This window comes from Ostrinia nubilalis, chromosome Z (assembly GCF_963855985.1).
Source record: "Ostrinia nubilalis chromosome Z, ilOstNubi1.1, whole genome shotgun sequence".
NCBI classification, from domain to species: domain Eukaryota; kingdom Metazoa; phylum Arthropoda; class Insecta; order Lepidoptera; family Crambidae; genus Ostrinia; species Ostrinia nubilalis.
The window spans coordinates 6,257,163-6,273,162 of NC_087119.1; the positions used below are offsets into that span (position 1 = coordinate 6,257,163).

At 36.5% G+C, this 16,000-nt stretch overlaps 1 protein-coding gene and 1 long non-coding RNA gene across 2 annotated transcripts in view; one reads left to right on the forward strand and one right to left on the reverse strand.

Annotated features, from left to right (window-relative positions):
• The window catches only part of LOC135087175 (forkhead box protein F1-like), a 284,057-nt gene that overhangs the window by 100,232 nt on the left and 167,825 nt on the right, over positions 1 to 16,000 (forward strand). The gene's annotated exons all lie outside the window — the stretch shown is intronic.
• Positions 1,387 to 2,501, reverse strand: LOC135086493 (uncharacterized). Its single transcript, XR_010260504.1, has 2 exons — positions 1,892 to 2,501; positions 1,387 to 1,605 (listed from the first exon to the last, which is right to left on the reverse strand). It is a non-coding gene; the product is annotated as an uncharacterized LOC135086493 (long non-coding RNA).

Here is a 16,000-nt window from a genome sequence, read left to right on the forward strand (position 1 = left end):
CAGCGTTTCATTCGTATTTCCATCAAATTGTGTGAATGCTATCTCTCAGTTAACATGACCTCCGGGTACCACAGTTTTGCAATGACAGGCGCTGTTGCCTTGGTAACATCGATGTTTGGTCGTGGTTTGGTGTTTCTTTGTGAAGTTTTCGTCTTATTGTAGATGCTATCTCTCAGTTAACTATGTCCGCCTGCAGGGCTAAGATGCGCGCCGTGATAAACTGCTATCGCGGCGTTATATCGATTTTGACGTCACTATATCGTTTTATCTACCGGCGCTAACATGGCACCCCGAAAATTATCATGTCATCTGTCAAAATGTGATAGTGATAGATTTGTTTTTTTTTTTGTGATAAACCTGGCAAGCCCTAACATGAAGCGCTAACTATATCATATTTTGACATCACGATAGGATAGGATGTGGTGTTTTTATCGTCCTCGATCCTTGCCCACGATAGCAAGACGATAGGAGATTAACTTTTTTGCAAGCTACTTTAACTCTATTTATTTATCATTTATAATGGTAAATGACATTTTACGACTAATTTGAGGCTAGTAAAATTCAAAGAAAGGAATCTAGCACCTTTGTGATACTTTTACTTCTAGGTGGAGATTGAGTTCTAGTTCAAGAGTTTATCAGTGTGAGGCGAATCTTGCGACAGTTTATAATCGCTAGCTGCAAAATCTTAGTGCTCCCACAGTCCCACCCACATATTAATTATTACATTACCTACCTTGTAAAATAACCATTACTTACCTACTTAGGTAGGCAGTCAACAGTACATCAGACAATACATATTAAGTTACAAATGTCGTGAGATACCCCACAGTGTTTAGCTTGATTTAAGTACCTACTGTCATCTGTACATAATCTTGTAAAATTATTGAAAATGGGGCGGAATGTGGTGACCGAGCTTCTTGTGTCTACATCAAACAGTGGCAAGGTCATTGTCAGAAATAGCATTGGGTGGGATGTGTAATCAAACTTGCTATAATAACAATGAGAATAAATGAATTTTACTAATTTTATAACTTGATGGTGATACCATACATACATTCCACATTACTATCAATCTAATTCCTCCATGTGGTCTTTTTTAAGGGCTTTAATGTGACAGGATGATAATCTTGTACAATTTATTCCATTATAATAAATTCATCATCATCTCAGCCATAGGACGTCCACTGCTGAACTTAGGCCTCCCCCAATGCTTTCCATGTTGCCCGATGGGGCAGCAAGGTTCTGGGGTGGAGGCCGGGTACCGGAATACGCAGCGTGGGACGTCCACCCACAAGGTGGACCGACGACATCATAATGGTAGCAGAAAGGCGCTGGACGCAGGCAATAAATTCATTATTGCAGTGTAATTTCAAAATAATTCAACCATTATTTACAAAATCTTTATTTGGAAAACTTTTGTTCTACAATAGCTATTTATAATTTCAAATACAAACAGAATTCCATGAATTAGTTAGCCTAGCCAGTACCCTTGAAGTTTTTCTTGCTGATTGTTATTGTAAATTTTCATGATAGTGAGCAAGACTTGATTATGTCTGCTTTAGAATGAAATAATCACTCATAATCCCACACTTCTTCATCCACTGTCTAAAAAAAGAAAGAATATTATTTAAACACAATTATAAATATTACAATTACATAAACAGTTCATAAATAGAAACATTTACTTAATCCTATTTGTATTTTAAGTTTACATACAAAATATTGATCACAGTATTATTACACGGTGAAAGAACTATGTGAAATAAATATAGGAAAGAAGGTGAAAGCTTATTTGTAGGAATAAAGATATTTTTCCTTTTCTCCGGTGCTGTTACTTATGAAAATCAAGATCTGCGGAGTATAGCTAATATTTTAGACTTTAGGTACTTACTTTGCTACTTATGAGTGTAACTTTATTTCTCAAATCTCAATAAACTTTCTGACTGCTTCATGTAAGTTGAATAATTACTGTAAACCTCGCATTATGGGGTAGGTAGTGGAGTTCGGTTATTCTGTTAATTTTGAAGACTTCATTCTTTAATACTATCGGTATGATTAGGAATTCTTCATTGTTTTTCTTTAACTTGGTTATCTCTTCGTTTGATATTTTCCGTACTTTAGAAATATTAAAAATAAGACTGGAAACATAAAAATACAATTTTAAAAACACAAACAAATACAATCAAGCAGTCATGTAATGTCAACAAAATTGACATAACTTTTCTTTTTAATGACGTTCTCACTGCTTTAAGATATGTGTTTTTAGCCGAATTAGTAGCAGAAATGAACGAGATTGAACGAATGAGCTAAAATATTTCAAGGTTGGCCAACATAATAACGCAATTTTTTCTTAATATGGCAACAATTCGGTTATCACGCGATAGCGGTCGATAGACTTTTCTATCGATGGTCCCATGTTAGGGAAAATGATAAAATTATCTACGTGATCGAAAATTGTCTTATCATATCATGTCATTGTCGATGCGCGCATCTTAGGCCTACTGGTATCAGCTTTGCAATGATAGGCGCTGTTGCCTTGGTTACTCACCTGCTGTGTTTTGCCGTCAGAAATTAATATCCGTCAAAAGAGGGATGCCATCTCTTATTAGTTATGACATATCTAGTTACTTTCCTTGTAATGACAGGCGCTTTTGCCTTGGTTACTTCGCTATTTTGTTTTTTTCTCTATTTGCCGCAATGATGAAGCAGCAAACAATTGAAACAATTCGTCCCGAGAAAGACACTGTTAGCGCTCCTGCACACGACGCCGCCACCGCGCCAAATTTTGCTTTGACGGCGCGGCGGCGGCGCTGCGGCGGTTTTACTCGGTGCGTATGAACAGTGTAGCTGGTGTAGCGGCGCGGCGACGGCGCGGCGCCGGCGGCGCGGTGGCGGCGTCGTGTGCAGGAGCCCTTACCTGCATAGTAGCCTGTAGTATTTTTATTTGTTTTGTTTTTAATTTCTATGTAGGGTTTAAAATGTATACTGTAGAAAAATAAATAATTTTATTCAGATTTCTACAACAAAAAGCTGGAATTTTACGTAACTCTACATAATTTAAAGCGTAATTATACATACCTATATATGACAGATCCAGACAAAAATCCTTATGTTTACAAAACGACACACTTACACAGGAACTGCTCAAAACGATTGTTCAAAGTCTTCGTTTGTTCTGTCATCCGGGTAGCCCGTAACTACGGACGCTCCTCACCCCACGTGGGCCTTATTCAACATTAATTCTATCTGCTGATGTTTACGTAGAGCAACAAAGAACTGAGCGAGCGAGATGGCACTAACAGCAACACTGTGTGAGTGTTTCCCTATTGACGCCCTCTGGTTGCTAAGGACGCGTCTCGTTGCTATGGTACAACGCGTGAGCTTTATTCAATATCTTCGCGTTCATGAAGTCCTGGTAGTTTCGCTCTAACTCGACGCAACAGGTCAATACTGTCGGCGATAACTGCTTTCCCATTGGCTGGCTATCATTCCAGATATACGCACATCTGACACTCGTTCATCTGCGCATATAGGTAACCTGACTGTGATCGAGGTTCAGTCGTGGCCTGGATGTCTAGCAAACCGCATATGTGTGGTTTTGAATGAATTAATCAAAGCTCCTAAACTAGCTTATTCACCTCTGGTACTGCAGCAAGCATTCATTCATTCGTTCACTAAACTACCTACATCATCATCATCATTTCAGCCACAGGACGTCCACTGCTGAACATATGATCCCCCAATGACTTCCACATCGCACGGTTGGTAGCGGCCTGCATCCAGCGCATTCCTGCTACCTTTATCAGGTCGTCGGTCCACCTTGTGGGTGGACGTACCACGCTGCGTTTTCTGGTACGTGGCCTCCACTCCAAAACGCCCTGCTTATTGCCACTTCAGCTATCTACAATTCACAAGTATTTGACAGTACCGAAATTCAATTCCCTCATTAGATTTTGGTTGTTTGCATCAGATAGCTAACTTTTAGTTTACATCTCGATTATGTCCTCTTTTGAAAATAGAATAACTTGCTTGTTTTGCTGTGCCCTTGCAGGGCGTCACATGTATACCTACCTCTATTTTGCAACAACATATTGTAATGTGACATGCAATAAACATTTTGAATTTGAATTTGAACATTCTAACATCTCCTACCGTCAAGCCATGTCAGTTTACCAGAAAAGTGAAACATTGCTCTTGAGAATGAAACGGAAATTATTTTCTCTCACCAATACTTATAATACAAGTATACTTTTGGAAACCCTTATTGAAGCTAGTAAAATAGGTGTGAGCCCGAAGAATGAAGAGAAACCTTACCTTGTCTTGGTGAATAAATAATCTTTTAATCTTCCAAAAAGCCACAACAAGTTTGTCTAATCATTTACCAACCACAAAAAAATACATTACTAGATGAATTAGTGCTAATGTAGTAAGTTAAGTGAATTGTCGATGATACAGTACTTATTATTATTCTGTGATGATACTGAATAAAAAAAAATCTTTCTTATTTCCAATTTTATTGAAAGTCTAGTTCAAATGGCGATAGAAATACATACAGCACATTTAATTTTATGAAAATTTAATTTTATGAAAAAATCCTCGTAGTTATTACTCGTACATTATCTATCAGAAACAAACTGAAGTAACTACGATAGAGTTAGAGTTTAAAATAGACCACCATCAGTTCCTGCGAGCCTAGTGCACAACAAACCATGTGTGAACCCCGGGCGAGCGTACAACCGCAAACACAAGAAACTGCTACCTTTTTCAACCTTATTTCCACGGCTTACGAGACTCTTTAGAGCCTTTAGTGACAGTTGTACTCAGCTTAGCCCAAACAACTGAATATCAATACCTAATGTATGGTGTTAGTGCCCTTTCTCCATACTGGAGCTACTAGTGGGAACAAGTCTATTAAACATTCTTACTTAAACCACTTAAACTGGATACTGATTTACAGTTCCAGTTTAATGTCAAAACCGAATTCCAAATTCGAACGAATCGGTTTTTTGCACACAGCAAACGAGATGTTCATGTGAATGTAGAATTAAAATACATCTACTAAACGGGATCCTGAAAAAAATAGTACCTGCAAAAAACGGTATTATGTCTGTGGTGGGAAAGAGAGCATTTACTACGATATTGCCTGTTCACTCCAAGCTAATGGTTGCTAAGGACGCATCCAAAGTCCCGACAAAAAGCCACTTGCCATGCGCGTCCTGACTTATACGTCGATTTGAAATTGAAATGTACGCAAATGGTAACCAACGCGAACGTCCGACCGTGTGACGACAGCCGATCTCTCGCTACATCTGCTAGCCTGGTACTCGCGAACGATATTGGGTGGGCTGGAAAATTCCATTCGGCAAATATGGTGAATTTTTTTAATCCAGTATCGTTTACAGTCTTCATTAAAATAAATACAGTATTGTTACAGTTTGACTCTACTTCATTAAAAAGCCATTATAAATTCTAAATCATGAAGCTGCGTTTCGCTTCTATCAAAACCAAAAAGTTTATGAACTATGCCGCGATATTATTTACTTATTATACATATTGTGTGTGTTTATGGTGTACTGTTATGGTTTTTTTTAAACTAATATACTCGTATATCCTAACTAATATTATAAATGCGAAAGTAACTCTGTCTGTCTGTCTGTCTGTCTGTCTGTCTGTCTGTTACGCTTTCCCGCTTAAACCTCGCAACCGATTTTGATGAAATTTGGCATAGAGATAGTTTGAGTCCCGGGAAAGAACATAGGATAGTTTTTATCCCGGTTTTTGAAACAGGGACTCGCGCGATAAAGTTTTTCTGTGACAGACAAAATTCCACGCGGGCGAAGCCGCGGGCGGAAAGCTAGTAATATGTATAAGTAGTATATTATAGGGGAAGGCTGCATAATATTATCATACCTCTAAGTGACGATTTCACTTGAATAGTTAAGTGAAGTAATGTTGTAGAGGCGAAACGTAGATACTTTCATAGCGTTTTATTGCTATGTTCTTGTAACTCACGAAGGCCAGTGGGCTTTACTTGTGTTGTGTGTGTACATACACATAACAATTTAATGTCTATCAAAACTTTTGAAAAATGAATAGTAGCGAACCACCACACATGTAAGGCTCACTCGCCTTCGTGAATTGCAAGATCTGGCTGGGTTGTACCATCTTACTTTGACTTTAACAAACGTCAAAAATCTGTCAAACTTCCATACAAAATACGCTGGTTATCGTTATAGTTACGGTCTAAGTTAGGTGGTGCAACTCAGCCTTAGTATACCAAAATTGATAAGAAAGTCGCTACGAGTTTCTGATTTGCTTTTATTATTTTGTAATGTTATTTCGTTATTTTTTTTCTATTATTCACACAGAATATAAGTAATACTATTTATAATATTTTTGAAAATATAATGTAAACGTATTATCTTTAACCCATTAGAGTAAGAATAGGTGCGGACCAGACGTTAAAAACATTTAGTGGAAAATCGTACCTATTATTTATTTTATCTTAAGATTCTTTATATCTCGTTTTTGTTTAGATCTTACGACAATATCCATCTGTTAAGAAATGTGGGCTGGGTACTGAATTTGTTTCAGTCTACAAAATACCGCCATCAATATCTGCGATCCTGGTAGCTAGGAACCAATTTGAGAACCCCGCACGAATGTACAATGTGGAAATCAAAAAGTTCCTAAGTTTTCAAACCTAATCTCTAAGGACTAAGAGCCTGATTTCGACTTATTTTACAATTGCTAACTGTACGCATGAACTCCACGCCGAATGTGCCGCGAAAATTTAAATCTGACATTCAACCCACGTCAACACGAATTGAGTTTAGTTTTTGCAAGGGCTTTAATTCGTGATCTTTTTATTAAAAAGCGTTTAGTTCACACGACTTTTGTATGATTGATAATTTTAACTAACTCTACTAATATTATAAAGGGAAAAGATTTGTTTGTTTATTTGGAAATACTGAACCGATTTAAAAAATTCTTTCACCACTACAATTCTAAATTATTTCTGATGAACATAAGTACGAAGTTTACCGGGTCAGCTAGTTAATAAGACTAAAATATGTTTATAAGTAAGAGATACTATTATGCATGCACAATTGCACATACTTTAAAATTGCATTTATTGTATTTTAATTCCTTGGCTTAAGATTCTTTATCTCTCGTTTTTGTTTAGATCTTACGACAATATCCATCTGTTAAGAAATGCGGGCTGGGCACTGAATATGTTTCAGTCTACAAAATACCGCCATCAATATCTGCGATCCTGGTAGCTAGGAACCAGTTTGAGAACCCCGCACGAATGTACAATGTTGAAACCAAACAGTTACTAACATTTCAAACCTAATCTCTAAGTACTAAGAGCCTGATTTCGACTTATTTTATTGCTAACTGTACGCATGAACTCCACGCCGAATGTGCCGCGAAAGTTTAAATCTGACACTCAACTCACGTCAACACGAATTGCGTTTAGTTTTTGCAGGGGCTTTAATTCGTAATCTTTTTATTAAAAAGCGTTTAGTTCACACGAAATTTATTGTATGATTGATAATTTTAACTAACTCTACTAATATTATAAAGGGAAAAGATTTGTTTGTTTATTTGGAAATACTGAACCGATTTAAAAAATTCTTTCACCATTACAATTCTAAATTATTTCTGATGAACATAAGTACGAAGTTTACCGGGTCAGCTAGTTAATAAGACTAAAATATGTTTATAAGTAAGAGATATTATGCATGCACATACTTTAAAATAAATGCATTATTATTGAATAAAGTTGGTGAACATGTAAACACCTGGTATGGCTACCAAGATATTTTATAATATCTAGATGATTGTAGACGTGGTGTAGTTGTGTGTGAGTTTATTCATTTGTGTGCTTAGTTTGCCGATAGCTACGGGAGCAATGGTAACCATGGAAACGGCGTCTAGCTTGTTCACGTAGCGCTTAATACCTCCTTCGTCATGCTGACTGCCTGGTACTCTCATAGCAAAAATGGCAGAATTTGCATTGAATCCTGCGAAATATCCTGTCATACATCCTGCCTGTCCCATGTTTTAATGCAGACTAGAATATCCATTATAAATTACTGTTATTTCATCTCGCTCTTTCTCCAACATCTGTCTTTGTTTACTACCAACACATTTGCAATGCTTATCGATACGAAGACATGCTTTGTATGTGTGAAATATCGATTAACTGCAACGTAGGTCATGCCAGTGCTTTGATAGATGCCTAACAGGTTGCATCGCTTTTATGCCTGCCTTAAAACCTCCTCAGGTTTATGGGTTTCTGGTACTTCAGAATCGAACGTGTCGAACTTTTGAGATTATTTTGTGGTGTAACAAATATTTTTAGGCACAAACAACAACAATAAAACTAGAAAACGAAAGTTGTAATGTAATGTAATGTAAATGTGAAAAGATTCCCTCAGACTCCATAAGACAGAAAACATGAAATAATGTAATTTTGATTGATAGCATAACGTGTCAATTGACCCTCCTCGTAAATCAGCTGATTCATAAATGAAAATCCTATTGATTTCTTACTATAATTTGACAGAGATGACTTTATAGACTAACAAAACTCCTGACTATCACTTTAGATCATTTTGACTGCCCTAATACTTATAAAGGTAACTTTGAAATAATTCGCGACTGTTATTGCATCTTAAGGCGTAATAATGTATCCTATTTGCCGTGGTTGTTTTTTAGATATTTTAGGTCCATCTAAAATGATTATTACAGATCATTTCGAAGCACTGATAATGTTCATGCTTGCATTGATGAGACCCCATCGACAATCATTGAATCATTGACAAGCATTGACAATAATTGAATCGGTAACAAGTAGGAAAAAGGGATCACTCTTTTTCCTACTTGTCACTGAATCAAGAAATTGCTCAAAGAAAAAAATTATAAATGGATGCTCTAAGCATTGATTTATGTAGATCATTGAAATTTTTTTGTAGTTAAAATATTCATGATTTGCCGCCTTAGAAGAGTCGACGAAGTAACGTCGTAGCTACGGCGTAGCTCTCCGTAGCAGGCCTACGTGTTGTAGCAGAGAACAAGTTAGGCGGGGTTGCAAAATCTTTAATTTAACTTTAACAAACGTCAAAAATCTGTCAAAATCCATTAAAAAAACACCGTTTATTGTAATAGTTACGACTGAAGTAACATAAACTTTCATAATAAACACTGTGAAAAAATAGTTAAATAAACTCATATTTTATTCATTATTTATTTACTAATTTTATGTTTTCTTTCTTTCAGGTAAGGATGCATAAGTTTGTTATTTTTTGTGGTAAGAATTACTATCTCTTTACTTAAGATTACTTTCTAAATGTAAATAACTCTATATCAATAATATGCAATTATCGACATTTATTATTATTATTTTTTTATTTGTGTTGAGCGGCTATTCTAGTTCAATAAAGTCCTAGTATCACTGCGACCGTTATCGATCTATTGTGATCGCCGCTGTTTTCCTTACAGTTCGCCTCCGAGTCCTGCATCCATTAGGAAGTGCAGTATCTTTTGGGGGGCGATATGTTTTACATCTTTTCTCAATTATCGACATGCAAATCATTTTATAATAATTTATGTGATAGTGCGAATTCGATAACTGAGAATAATATGTATTTAATAATTATGTTCTCAATCAGCATTTTCTAACTTTTAGAAATCGGTTCTACTAGATACCATTGGTTACCGCCACCTAGAGTTCCAATGTGGTGGCTAATCCTTTGACATTGTAGAGTTTGATTATTCTTGCAACTCACGAAGGCCAGTAAGCTTGACTTGTGTGTGTACGTGTGACATAACGATAGTAGGTATCTGTCAAAACTTTTGAAAAACGAACAGCAGCGAGCCACCACACGTGTAAAGCTCGCTCGCCTTCGTGAAATCCAACAACTATACTCGTAACAGCATGCGGTGTAAATAAAAGTTATTGTCAGGTTCAGAGATGTAAATGCTTGTTACTCTCGTCGATTGATATTTAAGATTGAAAACAACAAACAGTAAATGATTTTTCATGAAAATTAGGTCTTGCACAAATGGTACCTGGACGCCTTGCAATCCGCTCTCCAAGGACAGTCACTTCTAGGGACAGTCAGTCAGTTTTAAGGACTATTTAACCATTGTTTACCGCCATCTAGTAACCCTACTCGGTGGCTAACTGTCGGACGTTGCGCGGTTGATGTTTTCCCCCCATTGACTCGTATTTTTCAATTAGTTGTATAAGTTTTCTTTTTTATTCCTGGACAAGTGCTAGGAATCTAGTTTAGTAAGTACCTACCTGTGAACATCAACCGATTTCTCGAGTCGGTCATCATCGGGCCTAAATAAAACGTTAAACGTTTATTGCTCCATTTAATTACAATAATGGTAACAAAGTATACAAAGGTAGGTACATCAGCAATCAGCCATTCAACATCGAACTAGGAATTAACCTGTATCTCGAGTGGTGGTAGGCATCATGACTTCATGAGGATTTTCTCGTGTTAGGTCATATTTTAATTAATAACTACAGTAAAGAAGTGGTAGGTAAAAAGGACATTATAAGATGAGTACATTAATTCCCAAACTAGAAATATGTATTTTGGGAATCCATAAACATTACTAAACTTGCCAGTACAGAGTGCATGCATATTTATAAGAATTAAAAAGTAAACATAAAAAGTAAATGCTAAAGAGTTTGTCTCTCAGCCGCCAATTCCAATATTAGTAAAGAAAGCCTTTAAGTATTCTAGGGAGCATTTAGCCATAAGCACTAGTTACCGCCACCTGGTATCCCTACACGGAGGCTAAATGTCCGACATTGGAGGGTTGTTATTCGTAACAGCAAGCTGTGTGAGTTTATTGTAAGAGAGATGTTGATGCTAATTACGCTCGACGGCGCTGATGTCCTTAGGTTTTCATTATTTTCCTTTCATTAAATTGTAGGGGTCATCTCATGTAGGCTTGTTACATGTAAAGTATGTTGTTCATATTATGTATTTTGAGGTACAGTCAGCGTCAAATAGTTCGCAACACGTCTTTGCTACAATAGAATAAAGAATTTAGAGAAATAAAATTTAAAAGAATCATAATATAAATAATGTTTTCTTTTGAATTCTAAAACAAGTGTTATTGGTAAACCTTCTACAATCCGATTTGCCTGGCTAGCCACAATGCTAAGCTCTATTTAGGCAAAAGCACTGGGTATCACCACCTAGTATCCTTAGATGGAGGCTAATTGTCCATCATTACAGAGTTGTTACTCGCTACAGAATGCGGTGCGAATTTACTGTGAGGTTCAGAGATGTTTAATCTTATTAATCTCCTCGACTAATCATCATCATCATCATTATCATTTCAGCCATAGGACGTCCACTGCTGAACATAGGCCTCCCCCAATACTTTCCATGATGATCGGTTGTTAGCAGCCTGCGTCCAGCGCTTCCCTGCTACCTTTACGATGTCGTCGGTCCACCTTGTAGGTGGACGTCTCACGCTGCGTTTTCCGGTACGCGGCCTCCATTCCAGAACCTTTCTGCCCCATCGGCCGTCAGTTCTGCGAATTATGTGCCCTGCCCATTGCCACTTTAGCTTGCTAATCCGTCGGGCTATGTCAGCGACTTTGGTTCGTTTACGGATCTCCTCATTTCTGATTCGATCTCGCAAAGAAACACCAAGCATAGCCTCGACTAATAAGACTTAATAATAAAAAGAGAACAGTGTCGTTTTCTTTTATAAAAATTGGCCCTAGCACGAACGGTACCTGGGGCTTTGTGTTAATTAATTTTCCGGATATATCAACATCAGGCTACTAACTTGGGGTGTATTTCGCCAAAAGCAATAGTTACCGCCACCTAGGGTCCCAAGGTGGTGGCTCATTATCCGAGACTGCAGGGTTTTGTTAAAGCACGTTGATGGTTCACTGTCTGATATTCATGGTTGTTGCTTGTTAAAGCATGCTGTATTTATTCTGAGGCAGGTATTCGTTCACTGCTTGTTACTCTTATTGGCGCTGTTGTCTTGGTATCATAATTAATTTTCTTTTTCATTATTTTTCTTTCTGTCTATAATTATATTTAAATTGATTTTTTCTTAGAAACCAATTACGAGAACTTTGTACTGTCTTTTATTAAGAGAGTATGAGCTAACTAGCGTCACAAAATTGTTTTTCCATACAATTTGTAGTTCATTTTACTGTATTTTATTTTACAGTGATAAATAATGGTTTTCATGGAATTCTCTTTGCGACTTAATAATAGTAGGTACTTATCAGTTCGAAGAGACCAGTGGATTTATGAGCTTGTTTAACTATGAACCGGGTGAAAACTAGTGCCGCTTTAGAAGCGCTTACAACTTCAATTCAACCCTTGTGTTTGTGACGCACACATACATTCCCTCGTGGCATTCGTTATACTACGTCACTGATGTTTATACGTATACTGGCGTGTTTTACATCCCTCTCAAGCGTATCGGGAATTAATATGTTTCATCTCAATTGATAGAGCACTACACACCCCGCGTCCCGGCATCCCGCGTCCCAACCCCCCGCGTCCCGGACTGGTAGACTGTCTATAAACCTCTTGAAAGATATGATGCCCTGGTAACCGCACTAGTACAAGGGACTGCGGCCTGAGGCGTGGAATGGAAAATTTTGCGACAGTACTAGTTAAACTTTGCTCATTATTTTGCTATAGAAACTATAATATTAGGTACAGTAATAATCAATGTTAAGAATAATGTTACAAATAACTGAAAAAAAACCTTTTTAAATTACAAAATCACTAAGTACCTAGTATTTTTTCAGTTATTGTTATCATTATTTTAATAGTCAGTTTCACATTACTATTGATTAATTTTTGGCTTGTATTAATGTTCAATTCCAGAGGTTTGGGTGTTTAGTGCTTAGAAATTTAACTCGTTTCGTGTTTTTTCAGAAACTTAAAGATTTTTTTGGCAATACCAAATACCATCTTTTTCAACCTTTGGGAGATTGAAATCCCCGTTGTTGTTTATTGTAGCATAAATAGCTGACTCCCCGCTCTTAGACTACCTGCTACAGTGTAGTAGTGAGCTCCATGCCAACAGTAACATACGAACTCTTCAGAATTTATAGCGCCCTGGTAGAATTTCTTTCAAACTAGGCCTATGAAATGTTTCAGAATTGCATTTTTCGCATCGTCTTCGCATCGTGTAATTTGCTCTAAAGTATTTTATTAAATACGAGGTGATTTTGCAATCGGTATCAATTGAGCCCGTATCTTAAGTTTTAAAGGTTAAGGATTATTTTTGCGCACCATTATATCTATTGAGCTTTGCAGTTACCTGTGTGTGCGTATTTTTCTATGAACGAAGTAAATTATTCACGTGTGAATCAATGAATCAATGTTTATTAATGTACGAGTATAAACTTTCACAAAAATTTACAATTTTATTATCATTATACATCAGATTACTAAGGCTGAGTTACCCCACGTAACGTTGACAGTAACTATAACGGAGTTTGACAGATTTTTAACATTTGTCAAAGCTAAAGTAAAGGTTCGGCTAAACCAACGCGATCACACGCGATCAGCCGGCGTGCAGCGATGGCGATCAGATTTAAATGCATTGATCGCCATCGCTGCAAGCCGGCTAATCGCGTGTTATCGCGTTGGTTTGGCCGAACCTTAAGATGGTGCAACCCAGCCTAAGTTTATTTTCTACTTGGTTGGTGGGGTTTGTTGCAAGTCCGCCTGGCTTACCAATAACAGTTGCCATAGCAACAATGTTAACAGTCAGCAGTTTTTCAGCATTTGGAGCCGAGGTAACATTAGATACGCCTGTGCTTGAGGATTCTAGGTGAATTGTAATTGCATCATCAGCCTGATCATCATCATCAACTTTCCATCGGGTGAGATGCTAACCATAAGTTTATACATTACACGTAAAAACGTAGGCCAGAAATAGCTTGGCAACTTTTTAAGAACATCAGGTGCGATTGTGTTCAAATACCTGCCTTGTTATGCATATAAAAAATTTAAAAAAAAATGTAATATAGTTGTAGTTACGGTCAAAGTAAGGGTTAGGTGGTGCAACTCAGCCTACACTAAAAAAAATATTTCGTTACAATAGGTTAACACTCAGTTCGCAAGTCACAAATGAGTGACTTGCGAACTGCGTGTTAACCTATAACCAAACCAGGTTTTCTCACTACAAAATAGTTTGTTTAATTCACACAAAATTTTGTTCCATAAAACCATAGTACCTAGTTAGTAATAACCTCCACTTCGCAAGTCACTCGTTTGTGTAAGCAGTAACCAAACTATTTTTTTCAGTGTAAGTATTTATTATACGTTTTGAAGGTTATTGGAGGTACCAGGAGGAAAGATCCAAACTTTGCACGTTTTAAAAACGTACTCTATTAACTACATTTTTCTCATTCTATCATATGAATCTGTCTCAAATACTACCACTACATTTGTAGTTGCATGTCGGTATAAAGATATCTTTACTTGTGTGAAATATTGATTTACTGCTCGGGCTTTACCAGTGCTTTCTCTATAGCCTAACTTTAAATGGGTACTCTATGAACTACGTTTTTCTCATTCTATCTTGTGCATCTGTCTCAATTACCAATACATTTGCAATTGCGTGTCGGTATAGAGACATGCTTACATGTGTGAAATATTGATTGATTGCAACGCGGGCTTTTCCAGTGCCTTCTTGGTGGTCTAACAGGCTGTATCGCTTTTGCATTCCACCGTATACATCTTCATGTTTCATGCTATCCTGGTACCCGCGTGCGAAATCGCGTCGATGTTTCGCAGCTTTGAGCTGAAATTCATAAGGGAAACCAATGGAATTTGTGGAAACTTTTCATGATATCTTCCCAATTATAAATGAAAGTACTTTTCCGCCACTGTCCAAAGTTTTGTCTGTTTGTAAAAGCTTATATTAGACACTTTTTCAGATATTTAATTGTTGTTTTCATTCATAAATTGATTGATTTTCGAGGAGATGCACGTTGTTCGCCATTTGTTAATCAGTCAAAATTAAATTATTTACATGTAATTTTTTCAATTTTTTTTACTTATAGGGGCTAGAGTATTATTAAACCTATGATTTACAAGTTATACTTCGTACATTTTTTGTAATTTTCATTCATGTTTTAGCAGTTTAAATATTCAGCAAGTATTAATCTTGTCACGTAGTAGTAGTAACCTTAGTAGCATTTTATTATGATTCTGACTTTTCTGTTTCCCTTTCTTTTTATTGAGTTGTATTTTAGTGAAACTCATAATTTTCATTTGATTTTTTTATTAAGGATAATAAAATCGAGTTCCTTAATATTAATGAAATTCATAAAATGATCACTTCTCTGTTTTCAATATAAACATTTATAAGCAAAAACAGGTTTAAATTTTAAATCGGAATTAACTTTTGTTATTTATTGTTGAGTCCATTTATGAATACATATTCTGATAATAATATATTTTCTATTAACTGACTTTCAACTTAATTTTCCGAATATGGACAAAAAAATCTGTGAGTCAGTTTAGAACATGTCGTATCCGTGTGTTTAAAATGCATAGCATTTCAAAAGTTCGATAAACAAAGATCTGATGTGATAACATCTTAAAATGTTTCGTTTTTATAGTCATTTTTACCAATTATTTTTTACGTAGAGACTCAAAGTTGCACGCTTAAAAATATTTATGAATTAATTTAGCGAAGTTTTGCAAGCCTGCTACGAATCGCTACGCCGTAGCAATTTATTATTATGTAGTACGTTACAACATGATTCCTGAATTAATGCATAAAACATCTCACATACTGCAGATTTTTTCTCGGCCAATAGTTTGGTCGGGTTGTTAATCAGTATGAACAATGTTCATACATGTTCATTGAACATGTATGGAAGTGCGCACAATAGGTCCACCGATTTGGTATCGGCGGATTCTTCCTACAAATTGTAGCCAGCCCAACTTATTGGAATACTAAAAGT